General features: G+C 38.8%; 1 protein-coding gene and 1 long non-coding RNA gene across 5 annotated transcripts in view; both read right to left on the bottom strand.

Moving 5' to 3' along the window:
* Positions 1-26,190, bottom strand: part of CDK6 (cyclin dependent kinase 6) — a 256,288-nt gene that overhangs the window by 143,250 nt on the left and 86,848 nt on the right. The window lies entirely within an intron of this gene.
* LOC128314790 (uncharacterized) lies at positions 3,018-4,599 on the bottom strand. Its single transcript, XR_008296838.1, has 2 exons — positions 3,789-4,599; positions 3,018-3,548 (listed from the first exon to the last, which is right to left on the bottom strand). It is a non-coding gene; the product is annotated as an uncharacterized LOC128314790 (long non-coding RNA).

Below are 26,190 nucleotides of genomic sequence, written 5' to 3'. Positions count from 1 at the left end.
TCACTCACTCTGATTTCTGTGCTCAAGGAGAATCTGCTGTTGTCACCACATCAAGCTCACTGTACAGTACACACCTTTTACTCTACTTCAAAACTTGACAGAAGCTCCTTCAAGCTTTCAATGATCAATTCACAACGATAATGGGCTGCAAAGACTGCTTTATAAACAGATCCCCCCCCCCTACTTCTTGTTTTGGTCCTCAGGAATACCCAAAGAATGCTTCACCCAAAATCACAAAGGGCAAAACAAATTTTGGAAAAGCAAGAGAGGGGGGTTAAAGCAGGTTCCTTAAAACCTCAGACCACCTGGAAGGATGTAATTGGTGAATTCAAAGCAAGCAATAAGTGGGAGGACCTGGTGGAGATGAGCTGCAAGAGTCATGAGTGAGCTTTGTTTCAGAAAAGGGCAGTCAAGCTGCCTCATATTCCCTGTCACATCACCACTGTGCCCAGTGGGTCAGGGATGGTGGGAATGGGTAACGGAGGGCAACACTGCTCCTCACCAGCTCTTCAGCAGAAACAAAGCCAAGGCCCCTAATTTCAAGTGCTGACTTTCTATTTTTACTGCTTCTAGGCAACTGAATAAAAGCATAATAAAAGTGGCTTTGTATGCCAATTTCATTAATAAAATGTGTATTCTAAAGACAGAATGAAAAGAATCCATATATTATTCATTCCTGGGAGTGATGTTAATGCTGAAGTAAGTAAAGAATCCATTTCAACCAACCAGGAAGAAGAAAATAACTAATTTTCGCCAAGCCTGGAAATGTTGGTACTTGAAGGACAATGTAATGACTAAATAAGTGGACAGTTTGAAAGAAGGAATTGTTACGTCACCACAATGGCTATTTTTAACTCACAGTGGAAAGTCATCAGGAATTGAAACTACAAATAGCAGTGTTAATTATAACTTTTTCAGAGCAGGATATAAAAATCAGCATTGCATAAATAAGAAAATACAAAGTACAACTGCCTAGGTTTTTGACTAATGACCCAAACGGTTTCTGTTCTATTCACGTTGTTTTGTAATCTTTTTAAAAACATTTAACCACATACTGTGGATATATCCCCATTTCAACACATATTCTTTATAATTTCTTTAAACAATATGCTCTATTGGCTGCATTTGGAAAAATACCTTCTCATCTTTCCCCATTCTCCTTCTCATTTCCCTCTTTTGAGAATTTTCCCCTCCCTTAGTACTTCCCTCCTCTCCAAATGAGGTAATGTATTACAAAAAGTTGGTTTTCTGTTCCACAGAGTGGAGCATATTATTATTTGTTTACAGTAGCAGACATTGTTGGTTGCCAGCCACGAATGATTGGTCCAAGCTAATCACATTCCCATCAATTTGTTGGAAATTGATCTAGGGATAGACATGAGACCTAGTCCTAGCCAGCGAGACGTATGGACAAATCTGCTGTAGAGTTTCAGGAAGTATTTTTCCCTTTTATAAGAGGACCACAGTAGAAAATTCTTGCTGTACTTCCTCCTCACCTCCCAGCCCCCACTCCCTATCCGTGCATCTTACACTAAATGCTGCTGCTTGAGGACCTGAACTTGCAGTTGTAGCAACCATCCTGAAGCACAAAGGGAGACATCATCTGTACGCATAAAATGCCAGAGTGTAAATGAGAGAAAAAGTCTGGGTCTTTACGACATTGCTGAATAGCTGAACAACTTTGAGGTTGCCCACCTCTGGTCTTGTAGTTTTAACAGTAATGCCCTTATTTAAAGCTTTTTTTTTTTTTCTATTGAGTCTTCCATAATTTGCAGTTGACAATTATTCTAACAAACCAAACTTAACTAAAATTGTATCAACTGAAACCTGTTAAGGTCACTATCTTTCATTCAGAGCCCTCTTTGCCAGTGTGCACTGCCTCTCTCCCCACACCCTGCCCCTGCCCCACCATGGGGCCTGTATCAACATTCTTTTCCTGTTGCCAATTATCACTTCCAGGGGGTTATCTTTTTCTCTCTGAGACTTATTCCTCCTTCCATTTGTTGTCACAACATTTTCTTCTTCATCGCTATCATTTGCTATCAATCCTCCATATTCCTCAGGGACTATGGCTCATCCTCTCTACCCTACACTCACCATTTTCCTGCATGACTTCAACATTATGCAGCTAGGATGCCCTAGCTAGTACCTTAACTTCAGAGACCTTTGACATCATTAACCCCATTCCATTATTTACCATTTATTTCCATGGCTAAAACTAGGAATGTGTTATTACTCAACTCTGACATAAAATAGTTTTAATAAAAAAAGTTTAAGTTACTTTAATCACATTTACTTGGATATCAAAATGTCACTTAAATTTACATAAGCTTATCAGACAGCATAACTAATTAAATTTGGAGAGCAACTTCTTCACACACCATGTGCTAGGTCTGCCAATTCTCTCATCTCTCTTGTTGGTCATTTTATCTTATCTTCTTTACAAAGCTTAATCCTCAGTTAGCCCAACCACTCTCTCTTTCTTGGCTGTTATACCAGTGATTCAGACAGCTGTTATGGGGTAGGGGTAGGGCATGATCACGTATGTGTCCCTTATCGATATGAAGTCAGTCTTAAATCCTGATTACCATAGTGCCACCAGGTAGTCCCCCGTGGTCCCCAATAAGCTCTCTTGCTGTCCTTATAGGCCAGTCCGAATGTTTACTGCTGTCTCCCTAAGTTACCATCTCCCTTTCTTCTCTTAGCACACTAGCCTATACTCCACTACAGAGAGAAACTCATTCCATCAAGGGGATGCTATTACCTCCCTGTGTCCACCTACAAATTTAAAAGCACTGGCATCTACCCTTCTTCTTTATCTTCTGGTAGGAAAGGTTTCCTTCCTTCTACACAGTATTCATCTCCCTCCTTATGCTCTGGATCTCATTCAATGTAGCTTATTCAAGTACCTCCCCTTGCTCTACTAGCCATTCCCCTACTACACCTGGGATTTCTTCCCTTTCTATTGTCCCTTGACCAATAAACAACCCAAGCGACCCCCTTCTTTTTTTTTTAAGTTTATTTGTTTGCTTATTTATTTATTTATTTATTTACGAATGAGCAAGGGAAGGGCGGGGGGGGGGGTGTGGGGGGAGAGAATCCCAGGAGAGGCAGAGAGAGAATCTTGACACGGGGGCTCAATCCTGTGAACCATGAGATCGTGACCTGAGCCGAAATCAAGAGTCAGACTGAGCTACCCAGGTGCCCCCTTTTTCTTTTAAGATTTTATTTTTAAGATCTCTACACCCAACGAGGAGATTGAACTCACAACCCTGAGATTGAGAGTCACATGTTCCATGGATTGAACCAGCCAGGAGCCCCTCCTCTTCTTTTCTTAGACAAGGATCTTTACACAGCAATGCACATTTTCCTAATTCTCATCCACATCACATCACTACAATGAATGCAGATGCAGCAGCTCTTCCAAGATCACCAATAACCACTTGTTTGCCACAACCAATGGGACATTCCACTCCTCACTTAACCTTGCCATGGCATTTCACACTGGGTCTCGCCCTCCTATCCACTGTTCTCCAAAATAAAAAGACCTTCTTTTTTTTTTTTTTAATTTTTTTTTTAACGTTTATTTATTTTTGAGACAGAGAGAGCATGAACAGGGGAGGGGCAGAGAGAGAGGGAGACACAGAATCTGAAGCAGGCTCCAGGCTCTGACCTGTCAGCACAGAGCCCGACGCGGGGCTCGAACTCACGGACCGCGAGATCATGACCTGAGCCGAAGTCGGCCGCTCAACCGACCGAGCCACCCAGGCGCCCCAAAATAAAAAGACCTTCTATGTTTCTCATTAGAAATGTAATGCATAATTAACATAATAAACATATTTGTTCTGTTAAAAAAGCCAAAACACAAGGAAAAAAAATACCACCCACAATTCTCCCATCCAAAGACAATCATAATCAATTAACACATTGATGGTTCCTTCCGTAATTTTTCTGTACATGTATTCTCATATAGAAAGTTATTTTCCTTTTATAAATGGAATACTAGTGTATGTGATTTTGTAATTGCCTTTTTCACATAATGTATACTGGACTCTCATTTGCACATCAATGAATACAGGTCTACCGCTCAATTTTTTTTTATATTTGTTTTTGTTTTTTTTAATATGAAATTTATTGTCAAATTGGTTTCCATACAACACCCAGTGCTCAACCCAACAGGTGCCCTCCTCAATGCCCATCATCCACTTTCCTCTCCCACCCACCCCACCCCCCCATCAACCCTCAGTTTATTCTCAGTTTTTAAGAGTTTCTTATGGTTTGCCTCCTTCCCTCTCTTTTTCCCCCCTTCCCCTCCCCCATGGTCTTCTGTTAAGTTTCTCAGGATCCACATAAGAGTGAAAACATATGGTATCTGTCTTTCTCTGTATGACTTATTTCACTTAGCATAACACGCCCCAGTTCCATCCACGTTGCTACAAAAGGCCAGATTTCATTCTCATTGCCATGTAGTATTCCATTGTGTATATAAACCACAACTTCTTTATCCATTTGTCTACTGCTCAATTTTTAATGGTCATGTGGTATTATTTTATTTACATACTATCTTTGCCCAGAAGTTTTTATTAATCAAATTATCCATTTTTTTTAAATTTTTTTTTTTAACGTTTATTTATTTTTGAGACAGAGAGAGACAGAGCATGAACAGGGGAGGGTCAGAGAGAGGGAGACACAGAATCCGAAACAGGCTCCAGGCTCCGAGCTGTCAGCACAGAACCCGACGCGGGGCTCGAACTCACAGACTGCGAGATCATGGCCTGAGCCGAAGTCGGCTGCTTAACCGACTGAGCCACCCAGGCGCCCCAAATTACCCACTTTTTAAATTCTACTTTTATCATGTTCTAAATTACTTGAACTTGTTTCTGGACTTTGACTTGTTTGGCTCTGTTTAGGGTACAGGGTATCTCTCTCCTTTAATAATTAAGTATTTAGAATTTGTGTTCATATCTGGTAGGGCAAGTGTCCTCTTTCCATTCTTTATAAAATATTCCTGGATATTCTTACATGTTATTGTTCTCAAACGATTTTAAGATCATTTTGTTAAGTTCTCATATCCTTCCATAAACACCTTTCACTAATTTTTAAGAAATTGTAATTTGGGGAGTCTTTTATAATTTTGAATCTTTCCTTTTCGCAACATATTGTGGCTCTCTTTTTATTCAAGTCTTCTTCTGACTCCCTCAGTAAAGTTTTGTCACTTTTTTTCACATAATTCCTACATCTGTGAGACCCCTACTATAGTAGGCTGGTGCTCATCCTTGCTTACATGTACTGTACTGTTTCCCCACTGATCTCATTCCTCAAATCTACCCTTTACTCTCTGGCTAGCTTGATCTTTTTAACATGCAGACCTGATCCCATCAGATTAGTCTTATGCTAGAATGCCCTCAGACAAAGCCCACCTGGCTCTCTGGCCTTGTCTCTTGGAACTCCTGAAGACTTTCTCCATCTTTACCCACTCGCTACCCTATGGCCCCGTCTTTTGAAAGAGGGGCCTGCTTTAGTCACTCTTCCTTCATATATATGAGGCTCCTAGGACACTGTATTAACAGGTGTCCATAAATGTTCAATGACTTTTCACTAAGAAGTGAGACCCAAACTAAACTGGAAATGACTATGCAATCTATAAAAGCCATTAGCTTAAAAAGGACTCACTGATTCTTCCCAGGAATGCTTTAGCAGTGATAAAACTCTAGGGAAATCAGAAAAAGTAGGTTTGGATCATGGGATAGGGATCCAAGAGGAATCACATATAAATCAGTATCCCTACCTATTAGCCAATACAGCATCTTCATATGTGTGTTAAGACTTTTGGTTCATTATTTCATAAATATAATACCCTTATGTCTATAATGAACTTCCCTGAAGAATGGAATAAAAACAGTTAAAGATGTTTTCTATCTTACCACCTCTGTCCAAAATTCTTTTAGCAGCTGACCATCAAGAGACATGGACGTTAGCACACTGTTCCACAGCTAGAAGTATGGCTATAAGTAAGTCTCTTACCCTCTCTCATCCCTAAGAAAAGCATTCTATAGATCAAATCATTTTCCTTAATACATCACTTAGGTACACAATTGGACCACTGGCTAAATCTCCCAGCACTTTAATTTCATGCCACCACATCAATGTTTCTCAAAGTGTGGTCTCTTAATCCAGTGCTACTAAATTCCATTTCATCTTGGCCACTGGCTGATTGACTCACCAAGGCCCAATTTTTCTGAACCTCAGTTTTTCATTTATAAAAATCAGGATAAATTCTTCCCTTCCTCCATCACAGAACTGCAAAGAGATATTATTATCATTTTACATTATATATTTGATTTGCTTTTTAAACTGTCAAGTGCTATTGAGCTAGACAATAAATTCCCAGAGAAACAGGAATGTGGGGCATGTTTATACTCTCCATGGAATCCAACAAAGCACCTCACACAGAGAAATCTGTTGATTTTACTTGATTTGATGAATTACTTAACAGTGTATATAGATAGGCATGAAGATGAAGTATAATGACTTTTGCTCTTGGCTTTGTGCACAGCAGTTATATAAAACATCCTCACTGATTAAGCTGATTCCTGAGTTGTTAGAGAAGAGGCTACAATCCTCCATTGTGGTTTATCAGTTATTCACTAAGAATTTAAGTGTTTGCCACGTGGAAACACAAAAGAAATCTCTCTTGGAAATGTATATAACCTAAGCAAGCCACCTGCATGTGAGATTCCAAATTTCCATTAATGATTTAAAAGAAAAAGCACTAAATTTAGAGCAAAAAGCATTACATCTGAATTTCTAGTCTTACTAGTCATATAGCTTACTAGTCATATAATCTAAGGCAGGTCATTTGCAACCGTTGTGGGCCTTGGTCTTCACAGCTATAAAAATGGAAATAACCTTGAAGACACTTAATAAGATATTATATATTTATATATAATTACATATATTGTAATAATATATAATTACATGTAATAAGTAGAACATGAAATACTGAAGTACTTAAATGGTATAAAGTACATGCATCGTAATGCTACCATTTACACAAAAGAAATATGAAGCCCCTACTATGTGTCAGGCATCATGTAGGTGATGTTACACAGAAACACCTAAGACAGAGACTTGGGGTGCTCTTGTTTTACTGGGGAGAGAAAAGAGAAATCTACCCTACACACTTCAGGTCGGTATATGGCAAGGGCTACAGATGGCATGGGTGCTACCGGCATCGAGTAAGCACTGCGGAGGAAGCTAGCATCCACACTGACCTTGGAGGTTGGGGAATCATCTGCTTGGAAGGCCACACTAGCAGAGGCTTTAGAGAACAAGCGCTCAGGACCAGCAACCACCCCTGCAGAGGGCGCATTGCGAAAGGGGACCACACTGCAAAGGGTTTTACTGCTGGGCCTGTGTAAGGAGAGGATAGATTCTTGTAGTCAGGAAACTAGTGAAAATGTGTAAAAGAATCGTATGTTATTATTGATGCTTTTGCATACAGAATGGATGGGAGGTGCCGTGAGGAGCCTATTCCCCTACTCTGGACATAAGACAGGAGGGTCTGAACTAGAAAGGAAAAGCAAGAGGAAAGTCAATTCACAAGAGAAGTGCAATATGTAAATGTCTGTTTTCACAGGTCAACTTTAACAGACCATCTTTTGAGACTCTGCCACGTGTCCAGGTTTCACACTGGGTGGCCTTGGGCCTGTTATTTAAGCTCCCCTCCCCTCGCATCAAGTCTTAGTTTCCTCATCTGTAAAACGGGGATAATACTTTCCTCTAGGATGCTTGTGGAGACTAAAACCAGTGTGTGAACCCCCCAGCTTGGGTAACTGGAACTGGAACATGTTTGGAACTGGTGCCACTAAATCAAGAAGAGGACCCACCATTAGCCATGGCATCTGGCAGAGTTCAGATCCATCTAGTTTTCTCTTGTTAGGACGTGGACAGCCTCCCATCTTCCCAAACAGTGATTATTAAGATCAACAAACACTACTGTGTGCCTATTAGAAGGTACAATCTTTAAAATCTTTATTATTTTAATTAAATCAAGTGTTATGTTGCCTGTTCTTTATTTTGCAAGTCTAAAGATGGCTAGCATTTTAGATCTAGATGCATCCTTAGAAATTATGTTATTTACTGAATGCATAATATGTCTCTTTTTGCAAATAACCTAACTTTCTAAAGTGGCTTTAAGTTGCTTTTTACCTTGTATCTAAACTGATTTTTCTATGAGGCGTCCAACTGGTAAGGTTCCCTCAAACTGTCTCATAGGTGCTTTCACGGATAATAACCGTTTACTCAAAGAATGCAATATAACTTTTTACTTAATCAACATATATATTCAGAAACTAATACGGAGGAGGGAAAAACATTACTAATGAACTTTATTACATAATCAACTTTGGTTGCTTTCTGAGCTTAACAAATAAGAACTAGAATTTGTGATATTATTTCCTTATGTTATCCATTAATGCTGAGCTGTGTGCATTCCAATACAGAGAGGGGGAGAGAGGAGCAAACGAGGACTGTGAAAAGAACACTTAGCTTCATTTGGTCAAAAAATGGTCTTTACAAAGGTTTTTATTATAGGTCATAAAACACTGCTTACCACAATGTACCTTTCCTTGAAAAAGAAAAGAAATCCCTACAGTGGCGAGAAGCCGAAAACAACTCACTGAGTATTCATGCTTCCTTCCCATAAACACATCTGTGCATATTATCTATTTTGGGGAAAGCTGCATGCACAGCTGTTTATGGGGGCTCAACATTTTTTATTCTGTGTTGTTGCAAGGACTGAATTTTTAAGCTGATCCTGTTAGGAGAGCAAATGCATCTCCAGGGGGAGGAGAACCATATGCTCCTTACTAATAACTCCTTCAATCTATGGGAAGAAGAGAGGCTCTAGGTGTTCATATCTAGTTAGGAAGAGGATGGAGGCCAAGAGAAAAGGGGATCTTTAAGCTAAATGGAACTGTCACCAAAACAAAAATTAAAATGACATTAAGAACCTAATGTGTATCTTACAAAGAATTCAGCAAGTTAACATTAAAATAGGCAATACAATAGGATTTGTCCAGGAAAAGATGTGCGGCACTATGGCTAGAGAACTTGTTATGAAGGGTATCCAAGTATAGGTACATATAAACACTGAGTGCTGCTCTGATTTAAGGCTGTCCCTCCCCAAAATTTCTTGGACCGATTGTGGTCTCAAACCTGCCCTTCCTGCCTTCAAATCTTTTCCTGGCCCATCTGAAACTCCCAGTCAGCATTTCTGATCATTCTCTTTCGAGGCGCCACAAAATCATCTTTGCATTTCTCCTTATGCTGATCCTCCAATGCCTTACCCTAGTACCTATCTGCCTATCCCTACTCTTACAACTAAAGCTGCTGAGAGAAAATCACCACCACATCATGGTCTCCACTTTCATCTGGGCTTTCAGTATTACCTTTTCTGGCTCTCTGGTAAGCTCCCTTTTCTGTTGTCCACAATGGTTACACTATCTGTGTTCCCAAGTATGTGCTTTGAAAGTATCTTAAATTCTAAATTCTGCTTTAACTACCTCACCTGATTCGTTTATGGCTCCAACATTTGGTCATATTCTGAGGTATCCCAAGTCATAATGGCAGGTGGGACTGTTCTCTTGAGTTTCAGACATGCAAACTTCAAAGTTTCCTGTTCATGTTTTCTAGAATATTCCACAGCAACTGCAATCTCAATATGACCCCAAAACAACAGTACAGTTTTTTCAACCCCATCAAAATCTGTTCTTCAGCCTGTTATATTTTTTACCTTGTAAATGGTACCACTATTCACCCAAATGATCAAGCCAAAATATTACAGACATTTTAGATTCCTTCTCTTCTCCTGACCAAATAGCTAATCAGTCACCAAATCCTGGTAACTACAGTTCCTAAATTACATTTTAAATCAGCCCTTCTTTCCCATCTCCATGGTCCTTGTCAAGTTGCCAGTATCTCTTGCCTGGATGACTGTAATAGTGTTCCAACACAGATAAGCTATCTGTTTTTAGATTTAAGCATCTTTTAATCTTTTTTTTCACAGTGTTGACTCAATGACATTTCTAAAATATAAACTCGAATCATACAGAAGTTCTCTACTGCTCACTATAAGACAAAGGTAGAACTTAGTTTGCTACCTGAAGCATTTTATGTCTGATCCCTAACCACCTCTGGTTTTATTTCTGGCTTTTTCCATGGTCTGAAGGTGATGAACTCTATTATATATTGCCCCTTTGTAATGCTGTTCCCTCTGCCTGGGATGTTCCCTCCATTGCCTTACTGCCCAACACACACAGCTTATCTGCCTGGCTCTTTCCAATTTATCTTCCAAGACTTACTTTAAATAGATCTTGGCCAAGACCTGGGTAACTCTCTTCACACACCCAGGCTAAGCTAGGCGCCCCCTTCTGTAATCCCACAGCACTCTGAGTATAGTTCTATTACAGAATTTATCCTAATTTAGTGGAATCATGGTATCTCCCTCACTAATTTAGAGATCCTTAATGCTAAGGAAGGAACTGCAAATGGGAGTAGATGAGAAAATAAAGAAGCATCCCAGGCACTTTGCAGACATTATTTCATTTAATTCTTCCAGCAACCCCTTGAGTAAATGCACAATCATTCATTCTAAAGTTGTGTCACAGGTACTGTGCTACACTAGAGAACAACAGTGCCTGGTCTCATGGAGTTGACAGTGGAGGAGGAGGGGCCAACTCACTTGGTGCTCAGCTGCTCATGCCCGGGGTCTCAGTGAGTAAGTATGAAGGAACTGAACAAACGATGCTTTTAAAATATGCTATGACCTAGCAATTCCACTTTTAGGAATTCATCCTACAGAAGCAACAGCATTAGTTTACAATAAGTCAGTACAAAGAGGATCGATGATATGTTGTTTGAAATAGTAAAAAAATGAAAATACCTAAAATGTCTACCGATAGGAGAAAAGTTCAGTAAATTATGAGTCTACAATGTAAGGGAGAACCTGGGTAATTAGGGAGAACCTGGGTAATTCTGTAAACTAGATAAATCAACAGCAAAAGGCATAAGTAAGCCTTAGAGTAAATACACAGAGCTTGATTCTGGTTTGGTAAAAGAAATGTGTACATGTTCATTAATGCATGTGTGGCTATGTCTGTATCAAGGTGGCTGGATAAAAAAACAGAATACTCCGTTAAATTTGAATTTCAGATAAACAACAAATACTTCTCCATATAAATATCTTACATATTGCATAGGACATATTTAAACTAAAAAAGTAGTTGTTGTTTATCTGAAACTCAAATTTAACTGAGTGACTTTATTTTATCTGCTGAATCTGGCAACCCTCTCTGAACACATATAAAAATGTTTGGAAGGAAGTATAGCTACAATTAAAGGTTGTTACCACTGGAGGTGGGGGTAGGAAGGAGAAACAAAAGGAAGAGATTTCTGCTTTTTTTTTTTTTTAATTTTTTTTTTCAACGTTTATTTATTTTTGGGACAGAGAGAGACGGAGCATGAACGGGGGAGGGGCAGAGAGAGAGGGAGACACAGAATCTGAAGCAGGCTCCAGGCTCTGAGCCATCAGCCCAGAGCCTGACGCGGGGCTCGAACTCACGGACTGCGAGATCGTGACCTGGCTGAAGTCGGACGCTTAACCGACTGCGCCACCCAGGCGCCCCAGATTTCTGCTTTTTTATGTCAAGTTTTAAATTGGTAAGATTGTGGATGATTTTTACTTTCTGATGTTTTTCTGAGGTTGCCAGTTAAAATTACATATATATTTATTAAAATATATTTTAATATAATCTTATATAATATGACATACAATTTAATACTTAATATAATTTAATATAATTATATATATAAATGTCCCTTTTGCCAACCACATTTTAAAACCAGTAGGCAGCAATCTTTTGAAAATCTAAAAATTAGAGAGTCTCTGATAAAATTTGTGAACCAAGAAAAATCCTACTGCTGCCTAAAAGTTCTAAGTGCAACTCACATTTTAACCTCCACTTCCTGACACAGATCCTACAGAAAAATAGGTACTCAATAAATTTTATACTTTCAATATTTAAAGTAAAAGCTACAAGTGGTTCTAAAAAGACAATAAAATCCATTTTACATGATACAAGTAATTATTGGGTTGTTTTTAGACTCTTAACTCAGTTAACTGCTGAAATACTTTAGAATGAAAGCTAAATCAATAACGCCTTCCTAGAACAACCCCCAACTTTCTTTAGGCTGAGAGTCCAAAGCTGAAAAGTTTGCAGGCAAAATAACCAATGTAGAAACCTTGAAGAAGCACCCATCGCAATAAGACTTGACCTTGCTTTGGGGAGCCTGGGTGGCTCAGTTGGTTAGGCATCAGACTCCTGGTTTCAGCTCAGGTCATGATTCATGGTTCGTGAGTTCGAGCCCCACAACAGGCTCTGCACAGAGAAGAGCCTGCTTAGGATTCTCTCTCTGCCCCTTCCGCGTGCTCTCTAAATAAATAAATAAACTTAAAAAAAAAAAAAAAGATGTTACCTTGCCTTATTTCCAATCCCTGCTCCTTCCCTCCTGTTTGTTGGAATCACCATACATACCCTTTCAAAATGGTTTCTGAAATGTTGTATCTGACCTCCTGGCTGAAAGCAGGCAACTGTCAGCATAGATTTTAAGGTCATTTCAAGCTCTGTCAGATATGACACTTGTTGGCTTGCCAAGAGGTACCAGGTCTGCCAGTGCTTATTGGTGTTTCCTTAATAGCTTATATTCCAATGTGATTTACTTTTATTATATACTACCATACACCTAAAAGGAATATGATATTTACACCCCCCAAAACACACACACTCAAACAAACACAATGTATTTATAAAGCAGCACAGTGGGTAAGCCAAAAGAATGGTTTTCATACTTAAAGTTCATAAAACTCTTCTCTTCTGGCATTGTATTTTTGTCATTTTTTGGGCAGTGACATTACACACTGGAAATAGAAAGTTTCTAACATTTAAAAGCCCAGATATGAGATTTTACCATCTGTCACATATACTTAGTTTGTAGCTAAAAATATCTTACTAGATACTTAAAATGTCAAAATAGGCTAAAAAGGCAGTAGGGAAATGTCCTGCCTCCATGTATTTTGAAGTGCTTGGCTAGGAGAGACACAAGTGATGATAAAATCACATCTGATGCTCTGAGTGGAAAGAGAAGGATCCCATTCAAATTCCAACACACTGGGAGAAGATTTTAGCCCTGCACATATCTGACAGAGGACTTACACGCTCAGTATGTAAAGAACTCCTACAATTCAATCAGAAAAAGACATATAACACAATCTTTAAAAATAGCGAAGATGTGAACAGGAACTTCACCAAATAGGAAATCCAAATGTTCAGGAGCTTATGAAAAGGTGCTCATTACCCTTATTAGTCATCATGGAATTGAAAAGCATAAATAGACACCATTACAATGGCTTAAGTTGACAACAACAAGTGTTGACAAAGACATGGAGCAACTGAGCCTCTGATAGTACTGATGGAGAAACACAGAATAGTTTAAACCACGTGGGAAACTGTTTGGCAAAACTATTGTACGCAGAAGAACAAAAACTTCTCTCACAGATATGATGCTGAATGATAAAAGCTTTACACAAAAAAGTACATGCGTTTCTATGAAACAGCCAGTGTAGTAATTACCTCTTGGGAGAGGTTACAGACTGGGAGGGCTCATGAAGAAGTCTTCAGAAATGTTCTCTTTCTGGATCTGGGCTGTGGTTACAACAGTAAAAAACCATCAAGTGGAAGGAATGCTTGAGATGAGTGCACTTCTTTATTATATGTTTCTAATACCTCAATTAGAAAAAAAACTCCCTGTCTTTCTAATATCCATCCAAATCTGGGAAGTTATCCAGGTCAGTCATACTATTCAGGACCTGTCTGGCAGGCACAGTGTTAGAGGCTTCATGGACGAGGCTCTCAGTTTTCCTTTGGGATCTGTTCATTCTTACTTCTCAGCAGTATAATCACTTTGCCTAATTTCCACCTGTATCCGTTTTCTTCACTGGTAGGTGGGAGGATGACACAGGATGACACATCCTGTTACAATAATCAGGTAATGTGCGTATGTAAGTGCTATGAAAAGCACTATGGGTTATATGGATGTACATATTACTGTTATTTATATGGCATTTGGAAGATTGAAGGTTTCTCCAAATAATGTTAAAGACACTATTTTTTTTAAAGATATAATATTTTTTATCACTGCCATTTCCCTGACAACTCTCAATTTCTTGAGATACAAAACATCAGAGGTTAATTATGAGTAAGATTACAAAGTGTCCAAACCTATTCCTTTCAGCCTACAGTTCACTGCAGTGCCTCAGGGGACGGGCTTATGAGGTTCTGACTGTACCTTTCCTGCTAGACATTGGGCATGTCTGTGTATTTCATCGAATCTAAAACACCATCTATTTTAAGACTTACTATTATTTTAATGTATCACTAAAGAAGGAAGACAACTGCCAATGAAACTATGACACTACTCTTTCTTATCATATAGAGGGTTTAGTTATACTTAGGAAAAGGGCTCCTTCGACTTCTTCAGGTTTGGGTTTTTATGATGGATCATTCTTTTTTTAAAAATTTTTTTAATGTTTATTTTTGAGAGAGAGAAAGAGAGAGAGAGAGAAAGTGGGGGACAGGTAGAGGGAGAAGGAGACACAGAATCCGACGCAGGCTCCAGGCTCTAAGCTGTCAGCATAGAGCCCGATGTGGGGCTTGAACTCACAAACCACGAGATCACGATCTGAGCCAAAGTCGGACGCTTAACCAACTGAGCCACCTAGGCACCCCTGAGGACAATTTCTTATGGAAACTAAGCTAACTCCTAGTGATTATCATATTTTTCTTTATATACATTTAAGCCTTATTTTATCACACAAAACTGTGTGAATATATTTGTGTTATAAAAGATGCAAAACTTCAAGAGTAGAAGTTCTACTTGACTACCTATTAGGATTGTCAGATATAAATCTGAAACACTTTCCACCTATTCTAACCTTAGTGTCTTCCAAAGAGGTAGCCACTATTATCAGTTTGCTGTATACTCTTCCAGACTTGGTTCTGTAATTATATGAGATACATATGTGTTTCAGAAAAATGGAACCAAGTTGTCTTCACAGTTCTAAAACCATCTTTTTTTCCCTTTACTTCACTCAACACTATGATTTAAACGTAATTCCTTACAGATTTACAACATTCTTTTTAATTGTCACATAGAATTCCATACGGTATTACAGTCAATTTGGCCCTTCCCTTACTGATGAGCCCTTAGGTTATTTCCATTTTTTCCAATATGATTAATGTTCTAGCAAACTTCCTGATTCAAAGCTCCTTTTGCACTAGTGTCAGGGTATCTCTGAAAGGTGAAAATGCTTGGTCACTGAAAATATTAATTTTTAGTTTTAACAGATACTGTCAGATTGCTTCCAAAATCCTGTATCAGTTTAGGGGCGCCTGGGTAGCTAAGCCAGTTGAGTGTCTGACTCTGGATTTCTGCTCAGGTCACAGTTTGTGAGTTCGAGTCCTCCATCGTGCTCTGCGCTGACAGCATGAAGCCTGCTTGGGATTCTCTGTCTCCCGCTCTCTCTGCACCTCCTCTCTCTCTCAAAAATAAGTAAACATTAAAGAAAAAACCTGTATAGTTTATATTCTCACCAGCAGTACACCACTGCTAACTTTCTAGTAGAGACCCTGATTATCTCCCTCTCAAACCATTGGAGCAACTTCTCTGATTGAACTCTGGCCATAAATGCTCCTAAATGAGCACATCACCACCAAATCAATCAATTAAAAACCCTACAATGACAAAGTCAGCCACCCACCCAAAAGCCTGCTGTTATTTCTCTGTGCCCACACGATCAAGTCCTTATCTCTTGGATGTGCCCAGCCTACTGTTCTCTTTCCTCAAGTGGCAATGGGTCACTCTTGAGTTAAGACTTCCAAGTCCTTGCCTCTTCTGATTTGTGTCATTCATGCCTTAGAGTGACATCACCAAGGTCCTACCCAAGTGCCTGTTTCTTCGTGAAGCCAGTCTTTATTTTTCCCTCCTCTGAGTTCCTGTAGCACTCATCATTTGTAACACGCACATGGCATCTGCCATATACTGATGCTTTATGTGGTATACTGTGCTTTATGTCTTTCTCTCTATATCTTATTTTCCCTTTCTAGATTTTAAACCATGTATAAATTGTGTTTATATGATATATTCACATTATTTAGCACCATTGCTTGACATTCTGCTGTACCATGGCTCACAGAATAAATTAGATGCAAAACTGAAATGTATCTCCTTGCTAGACAGGCTTTCCTATTCTCATTTAAACCATCCAATAAAAGGTGCATTTGAGGTACATCAAAGATTATTTTAAAATTTAGCATTTTATTTTTTAAAATGTTGGGGCACCTGGGTGGCGCAGTCGGTTAAGCGTCCGACTTCAGCCAGGTCACGATCTCGCGGTCTGTGAGTTCGAGCCCCGCGTCAGGCTCTGGGCTGATGGCTCGGAGCCTGGAGCCTGTTTCCGATTCTGTGTCTCCCTCTCTCTCTGCCCCTCCCCTGCTCATACTCTGTCTCTCTCTGTCCCAAAAATAAATAAAAAACGTTGAAAAAAAAATTAAAAAAAATAAAATGTTTTATTTGCGTGTGTGTGTGTGTGTGTGTGTGTGTGTGAGAGAGAGAGAGAGAGAGACAGAGACAGAGACAGACACAGAGACAGAGAGAGAGAGAGAGAGGACATGGATGGGGAAAGGGCACAGAGAGAGTAAGATAGAGAATCCAAAGTAGGCTCTGTGCCAAGAGGAGCGAGCCCAATGTGGGGCTTGAACTCATGAACTGTGAAATCATGCCCTGAAACAAAGGCAGATGCTTGACCAACTGAGCCACCCAGGTAACCCTAAAACTTAGCATTTTAATTTGGTCAGCTGCCATCAGGAAAACAATTAAAAATTGAGGGAAAATACACAAATGTTAAATACACTATTCTCAGGCCTTCCACCTTTCATAATGGAAAACTTTTTTTTTAATGTTTATTTTATTTTGAGAGAGAGAGAGAGAGTGAGAGAGAGAGAGAGAGAGAGAGAGTGGGGAGAGGGGCAGAGAGACAGGGAGATACAGAATCCTAAGCAGGCTCCAGGCTCCGGAGCTGTCAGCACAGAGCCTGATGCAGGACTGGAACTCAGGCTATGAGATCATGGCCTGAGCTGAAGTCAGATGCTTAACTGCCTGAGCCATCCAGGCTGCCCCACACAATGGAAAACTCTTAAAATCAACTCTCTGAAATCATGATGGCACATTGTGTGCTCTATACTTAGAAATTTCAGAGATAAAAGTTTGTAGGATTTAACTTTCCAGAGAATCTGAAGACTTTTTTTATAGTAATTCAGGAGGTAACTCTTATATCAACAGCAAGAAATAAGTGGAAGGAAAAACAAAAAGGCATTTTGTAATCACTGAGGGCCCAAACCAGAAGGAAGAAAGACCATTAGGGACACGAAATAGATGAAGTGATCTTTGTGGGTCATTAAGGCCTCCATGCACCATTTTAGACACTTTTGGTAAGCCACTGCCATCACTGGTCAGACCTTGGGTAGTGCTGTGATCATCTGGGGTCTCTACATTTGAAAAGTACACGCAGGTAACTAGAAAGTACATAAGCGAACAATCACCATCCTTTGTATGAGTAAGATGCTGGACTCTTTAAAAATACTGTATACATTTTTGACTAATTTGATTTGTACATTTTAATCCTCGTTTACAGATACAAAACCTAAGGCTCAGAAAATTTCAGTGACTTGCTCAGGTCACATGGCTAGTAACCAGGCCTCTTGTTGCCATGGACTCTTTCTCCATATCAAATAAATAAAATGAAATAAACAGTGTCTCCTGGGCCTTAAGACCTTCAAGTATTGTAGTACTTCCCCAAATTTAGTTGAGACGTTGCTTCCTGAGACTCCATACAAGGCAAAAATATATTACTACTTATACTCGCCTCCCCTACTTCCCCATCCACACCTGTAGAGTTAATGAATGTTAATGCAGTTTGCAAGGTGATTTTTGCAACTTAAAGTCAACTGATTCTAGCAAGCTACTTGCAGCTGCACACAGCAGTGTTTTTCAGTGAATGGAAGTGATACAAATTCCATAATGTATGTAGTGAAGCAGTAAGAAAGATTTGTAATAAACATGTTTTTAACAAAGGTTAAAAAAAAAAGTCAGCTGAGAAGTAAAATATATGCCAGTGTCCAAACACCAAACCAGAAATTCTTTGGGGTAGGCATGCTAAATTTTTATTCCTTTAACCACGTGTGCATTTTTGAACCTTTAAGCTTCTACTGCACTCCCTTTTCCCCCTTTACGGACCCACAGGGAACATCTGATACTTGGCAGCGCTTGCCCTGTGAGTTTTCGAAAGCATTCTGCTTTACTTATTTTAGGCATCTCTAGCCCTTTGATGGCACAGTGCTTCACATCCAGAAGATGCACAATTCAATGTATTGAACTGAAAAGCCACGTGTTTATCTGACAGATATCCTTATTTGACAAATACACAAACAGCTGTCCTTAGAAACTACCAGGGAAAGAGAAAGAAATAACTTTTGCATGAGCATTACTAAAATGAAATAAGTATACAGAAATCATTACAACTCTTCATGGACAGAAAGAAGCACATTTGGAATGAGGCTTTACTTGAAGAGAAGAGAATGTTAAGAATGAAAGTTCTAGCAAAGGAAACATTACAGATTCTGAGGTTAGGTCAGTAAAAACAAGGGCAAAGTTCAAACTAACATTGTTTTCAGAAGAATGTGCAAGTTAGTATGGTAACTCATTCAAACCAATAACAAGATGTTTCAGGTTTAGGTCTTTATTATAGCAAATAATTCTATATAAATGAGAACAAAACCACACTTATACAGCCTTTGGAAAGTCCACTGGACTACAATAATAGGACCTGGATTATCGTTCTAGCACTGGTCCTAACTACATACTTTAGGCAGCTCACCCTACTTCTTTGGGACTCATTTCCTTAAATGTACTATGTGGAAACTGGACTACATACATTCAAAGGCATTTTCCAATTTTGAAAATTTTGTATTTCATTAATTTGTGTATAAGTGATGTCTTCAAGCCTCTAAAAATGCTGTCCTGAGTAGGTTTAAAATGATTCACCCAGTTTTGTGGACACTTTTAATTTCTAGATCCTACTAGATAAACCTTGTCATCTTCTCAAGATTTCAAGTTGAGTTGGTACTATATAATATTTAGAAAATTAGGGGCACCTGAGTAGCTCAGTTGGTTAAGCATCCGAGTTCGGCTCAGGTCATGATCTCATAGCTCATGAGTTTGAGCCCCCATTGGGCTCTGTGCTGACAGCTCAGAGCCTGGAGCCCAAGATTTTGTGTCTCCCTCGTTCTCTGCCCCTCCCCCACTCGTACTCTGTCTCTCTCTCGTGCACCCAAAATAAATAAAAACATTTAAAAAAAAAAAAAAGAAAATTACAAAAAAGTTTAAGATGGGAATGGGCTGGAGGTACACCATTTGTAAAGAGTAACACAGAGTCACAATGACAAAACTGTATTGCAACAAGCCATTTCTGAAGAAAAGTAAAACGAAGAAGTGGACTTATGCCACATTGTAGGTGAGCCTTTTTCAACATTCTAGTCATCTTAAGAGGACCTGATGAAACAACTAGAATACTGACTTTGAAAATCTGTCCTGTTATATTTGCAATGTGAATTTCAAGTGTACTCTAACAGGTTTTTACAAGGTCTGCTTTGGTTCAGTGCAGGTATCACCATATAAAAATTAACGTGGCATAAATTAAGTTTTTCAAAAAAGGACTTAATGATATTTAATGACAGATTTTTTAATGGTTTATTAAAATCATTCCTAAGTTTTAGATTATCAGTAAAACAACTATAAGGCACATTTTCTATAGTGGCACTATATTTTATCCTTATAAAAGTTGATAGTAAAAATTATAGCCTGGGAGGCCTTCCTATTTTTAACAAAGGAAGTAGACACAGATTGTAATATCTATAAGGCACTAAATAAAGAAATCCCAGGAGTGGTTTCTTCTTTGTTTTTTGGTTTTTTTTTTTAAGTTTATTTATTTATTTTGAGAGAGAGAGAGAGAGAGCACACGGGGCAGGAGCAGAGAGAGAGAGAGAGAGAGAGAGAGAGAGAATCCCCAACAGGCTCCACACTGCCAGTGGAGAGCTCAATGTGGGGCTCGATCCCATGAACTGTGATATCATGACCTGAGCTGAAATCAAGAGTCAGTCAGTTAAGTGGCCACCTAGGTGCCCCCAGGAGTGGTTGGAAGAACAAGGTAATAATACAATTAATTCCTTTTAAATACAAAAATTCTATTTTCAGTGGTCTCTCACAGTCTTTATTTGTTCTCAAATAAAGGCATCAAATACTAAGTCACACAAGGAAAACTGTTAAGTCTTCAGGTGGTCACAGATCTTGCATTTCAGATGCCAGATTATTACTAATATTTTAAGGAGAAAAGGGATGTTCGGGATAAATTTTTGCCTTGAACTAAACTGGGCTCTAATTCACAATTGTGTTAAAGTTCGCGTGTTGTTCTCCCAGAATTAAAAATAAATAAATAAATAAATAATTAAAAAGGAAGGGGCAGAATCCTCTCATTGGAGAGAAGAGAATTTAAAGATTATCCTAGTGTGGATTCTTTTCTCTGTGACAAAAAATATGGACAAAACAACTACCAACAAGTGACAGTTTAGATTTGTGAGGAAACATCATAAAAGTAGTGATCACATAGGTAGTTCTGCTAACTTTTTACAAGATTCTTAACGTTAAAGAAGCAAGCTGTATCTCTGAAAACATGCTATGTATTCCTTAATGGTTTAAAAGTAAATCTGTAGAAATAAAAGCATATTCTCCTTAACTCTAAATCTACTTTTAGAGGTGTTAAAACATGATACATGAAATGAACAGCCAGTATCTACTAAAAAGCTTTTATTTTGGAATCCTATCACTGACACCATGGGGTTTAATAATAATAATATTAATAAAATTAAATGTATCTGTCTTCATTTTGTTTCCGAATTTACTTTATACACTTAGAGGCTTATAATAATTAAATTATGAAAATAAATTGCCTTAATGACCTGGAGGGCATAGAAATACTACAACATTTACGTAAATAGGACTTACTCATTAAATAGCACTCACAAAGATATATAAATTATATTTAATTCTACTATGGTGACTTAGATGAAAACAGTCTAATGGATTGTGCAAGAGTCACAAAAGTAGCTCCTGGCTTTTTACTTGTGTGAACTTGGGCAAGTCATTAATTAGCTGGTTATGCCAGCTACCTCCATCTGTAAAATGAGGACAGTGCTACTTCTCAACTATATGAGAATGTCACCGGCTCAGCTTTGAGAAGTTTCCCCCAGAATTTAACCTTTTTAAAAAGCCAAATCCAATTAAGATATAAATGTACAGGAAATATTAATTCTCCTTAAATTTGAGGGCTAGATAATGTCTTCCAGTGGCATTATTGAAGATGAACTATTCAACTGTTTGTGAAAACAGTCATGCTTACTGATTCACCAGGCTTGTGTCTACATGAGAGAGAAGGCTGAGGGTAAACAGGGGATAAGTTCTGGGGAAAAGAATGTAATGAGTCATTAGGACTGAAGTGAAATGAAATGCTATACCAAATCCTGTCAAAACTTTAGGACTTAAAATGAGAAACTACTTTTTCCCATGAGAACTCAGTAATTAGAATCTTAATGAATGCTAGGAAAGATTTTCAAGTTCTTGGCTGACATGTAAGTGTAAGTGTCTTCAATGAAGTTGGCCATTTTATAAAATATAGCACTATTAATTCCAAAACCCAGAGAATTTTTATGGAATTACATATTATGGACACATGACTACCAAATGGTTCATCATGATTGATGTTATGATTCTGAATACCATGGGAGTTAGTAATCATTCAGTGACTTCCCATGAAATTCAATCCAGTGGGTTTTTTTTTTTTTTTTTTTTGGTCAAATTGGCTCGTCATTGTCCACTAAATTGGCATTTTCTCTGCTATCTTGTTTGCAATAATCTGGTATTCCTCTAGAGTCTGAACAATCTTCAGGTATGGGCTTTAATTAAAGCCTGACATTGTATGACAGATCCTCAAATCAGGCCAAAGAAACACCTTTGAGAAAACAATGCTATTTAAACCTAAATGAATATAATTTAGTTTCTGCATGTTTTCCCTTTTAACTGAATAAAAATCTACTTTATAGTGAATAAATACACTTCTGAACACAAAAATGTGATATTTCTTAGAGTATTAAATTATATGCTTCCATATTCACCTAAGCTCAAACAGTAGTCAATTACTGATTATCCCCTAAAATCAGAGATCAACATGAATAATAGAAAAACACATATACTCTACCCATACAAGACAAGAAGAGATCCCATAGTTAGGGGCTGAACATATATTCATGTGGACTCACATTTACATATACTTTCCTTATTCTCTTTTGCAATCTAATATGTAAAAGATTATGAATACCTAAAGAGGCCAATTTCCCTAAATCTATGTATTATTTTGACATTAGCATTAAAAAATACTCTTAAGTATTACTAGATATACTTAAAACTGGACAGGGAGACCATCTTTTAAAATTGGTATCTATTGCTCCAATAGGGCCAACTTAAAATGGGTACATCAAATTTATAGCCTGACATCATGGCAGAGGTTGACTGTGACTCTTTCTGAATAAAGTCACCTCTACCCCAGATTTCTGGTTCCTTCCTACTCCCTGCTGTCAACAGGGAAGGGGACCCTTTGTTACTGCTGAGATTGGCTAGGACTCCTGCTGTACTGAGTCAGCCTATGGAATGATAGGAACAGTTCACCTGGGAAGGAGAGACTGGAACTCTGCCTTGGCTTCATTGGAGATTTATACAAGTCCCTCACCTCTCTGGGCTTCTGTTTTTTAATCTATAAAATGAGGGTTTCAGACTAGATGATGCAATAGAATTACAACAGCTCTAACATTCATCATTGACCCTATTCCCAAGCTGTCCTTGGTAATCATGCCATCTCTTATTCCATATAAGAAGTGATGAAGTCCAGATAATATGATGCAGGGTTACTTCTACTCAATTATCCTACTGGTTGCTTCCAGCCCTCACTTAAGATTATGTTAAATGGTGCCAGAATTTTACTCAGTAATGTTAAGAACTCAGTGAAATTCAAAGTATGAGTATTCCCTCCAATATTCTGTCCTTGGTGCAAATCATATAGACAACCATTAATCTGTGTCTCCTACAGCCATCACTGCTGATCATTTTCAGAACACCCATCTGAACACCATGCCCCCAAGCAAAATGGTACCTTTTCAAAAGAGAAATGTTCCAAGTACACAAATACGAACTCAACATAGTTGGGAGTTATGGGTTCTCTGTTTTTCTCAACCACTTTTAAAGAGGAGTTCAGACAAACAAGTTTCAACAAACATAATTTTATATGGGATGACCATTTCATTCATCTATCCTTCCATATTGGAATCAGATTTGCACTAGACAAATTTACCCCAACACAAAGTATGTGCTTACAAAGGTTAGTCAGGGCTCTATCTGGAAAACAGCAGATCAACCATTTCAATCTTTCAAAAATAAAGTAACAGTTCCCAGAAGCCTCTAATTTCTCTTAGACTTTATTTTCTCATCTTGGATGGCCCTCCTCTAAAACCGGTTCTCATTTCCCAAAGTTCTAGTCTGTGTTGTGAAAGCTGCCATAGCTCTTGATGAAGACGGCTTGACAAAAGTCAGTCAGCAAGATCGATCTCCTTGGAAATGGAAGCTGTCTGGAGCCCACCAATTTTAACGACTTCAGTTTGAAATGAAGAGGAGTTTATTGCCCTCTAGCCCCCTTCCCTGTGGCAGTAAATTACCAACGATTAAAGGGCCAGTTTCCCCTCACCCTCCTTGCCTCCACCACTCTTCTCTGCTCCCAGCAGAAGCATAAAAAACGCTCCCCAAAGGACAAAACCTGCCACCAAGGCAGCAGTGCTGTGGTAATTTCCCAAGGCATTATGATTGATAATGATCAGCAGAGCGTGGGATAATAGCTCCCCTTAATTTACCGGTCCCTTTGAAGGGTTAAAATATGGCAGATGTTGATAGCTGACACTCCTTACTAACAGGAAAGACACATTGCTGTGGGGCCCACTTCTAGGCTTTCCCTTCCCTGCAGCTGTCTGTGTACAGCTAATTGTATCCACTTGTTTAACCTCGGGGAACGTCTGGAGGGGACCCAGTGCCACAAGGGTACCTTTTTTTTTTTAACGGTCATTTCCTCTCTGGTGTAACTTGCATGACAGTATGTGACAAGCAGAAATTAATGGGGACACTGCTGTGCCAATTCCTCCTGAATTGCTGACACTGGCTACAGGCTGCCTGTTTGCCACCCAGCCAAGACCTCACATGAAACATGGCGAGGGGCCCACAGCTCTATTCACCAACAAGCCAGCTGGTCAGTGATGAGAGGAGCCGAAACAATGTAGGGCGCATAAACCAGGAAGAAAATGCTTTACAAACGGCTTCAAACCAAGGAGGTAGCATTTGCTGGGAGTTCATATGCTGGTTTATTTTCCTGAGTGACAAAGTACAAGACTCTAATGTGCAAAGTACTTTAGATATAAGAAGTATTCCTCGCCCAAGGCTTTCTCAGGTTTAGGGTAGGAACATCATTCGGGCAAAAAGAAGCCACATGAGATTCATCTCCAAGGAGGCTTTTCCAGCAGGCAGCTTCCAGGAAGGCCTAGGAGCCAACAGGGTATCTCTTGCCTCTAGCTAACTACCATGGTGCTGTCCGTTTTAAAAATTCTGTGCATGGGTATCTCTTTCACATGCATCTCTTTCTCACACATACAAGCACACACACAAAAGAATCTCGAGTTCAAGCCCATTATTTGCAACGTTTTACAAGGTTGGGGAATCCGCCCCAACCTTGGCAAGATCCACTTTCTCCTCTCACTATAATCAGAAATCAAACTCTGCCGGTGGTCACTTAAAACGGTGGCGCTGTTATAAATTAGGCCCTGCTGATTTTGGCTCAGACAAACAAATAAAGGCTCATAAATTAAAAACCAAAACCAAAACCAAAAAAAGGCATAGTAGAAAAGTCACCTAACCGTGATCTTGTGTATAACTCAAAAGTCGAGTTTAGGAAGAAAGACAGAAAGTTGTAATAGGAAAATTACACCGGTACGTGTTTATAACAAACTTGGGAAGCCCTAAGGGCATTTCAAAAAGGCACAACAAAGAGGCTCCTCAATTTTGTGTCTGGACAAGGCATAGAGTGAAATTTTGGTGCTCTGAAGTAGTGGATACTCTCATAAAAACAAGAATATATTCAACTCACTTTTTCTCCTATGTAAAAATTTAAAGTGTACTAGATGATGTAAAGATGTAGCTAGTTTTAATCACTGGGTTCTACTCCCAAAACCAATACTACACTTTATGTTAACTAACTTGAATTTAAATAAATAAATTTTTAAAAAAAGATATAGTTTGAGAAAATAAGGAACACTCACAGCAACCAGGGAATTCAGCAAATGAACAATGTGCAGGTTTTGGTCTAAGTTAGGCCTCTTGGTTTTTGCGGGGGGGCGGGGAAGGGGGAGAATGTAATTGACAGTGTTACCAGGTTGACCCTGTGGAATAAAGTGGACATGTGTTTCCACTTCCGAGAGGACTTCTCAAAGCCAACATTAGAGCGATGGCCTCAGGATGGTCACTCTTTGGCCACAAAGAGTTAGTTAGGTATGGGGACAGGCATTCTATCTTTCCACCAACAAATGGAAACAACAAAATTCTCCAACTCACCCTGAAAAGAAGCACAAGACCAGAGAGAGAATGAAACAGTATGCATGCCCTCCCTCCACCAAATAACAGATGGGTGGTTATTTCTGCAAATATAATCTGTGAGAGATCTACTGAATTTATTAGGAAAGGCTTAACATGTTTCTAACTCTCAATTGGACTATAGGCCTGGAAAAAACACAAAGAAAGAAATTATGGAAATAGAAATGCTAATTTCTTAAACACATTCCTGAAATATGTTATATAATATATTATATTAACACTACA

Source organism: Acinonyx jubatus, chromosome A2 (genome assembly GCF_027475565.1).
Source record: "Acinonyx jubatus isolate Ajub_Pintada_27869175 chromosome A2, VMU_Ajub_asm_v1.0, whole genome shotgun sequence".
Classification (NCBI taxonomy): domain Eukaryota; kingdom Metazoa; phylum Chordata; class Mammalia; order Carnivora; family Felidae; genus Acinonyx; species Acinonyx jubatus.
This window is presented reverse-complemented; position numbering and strand designations above follow the sequence as displayed.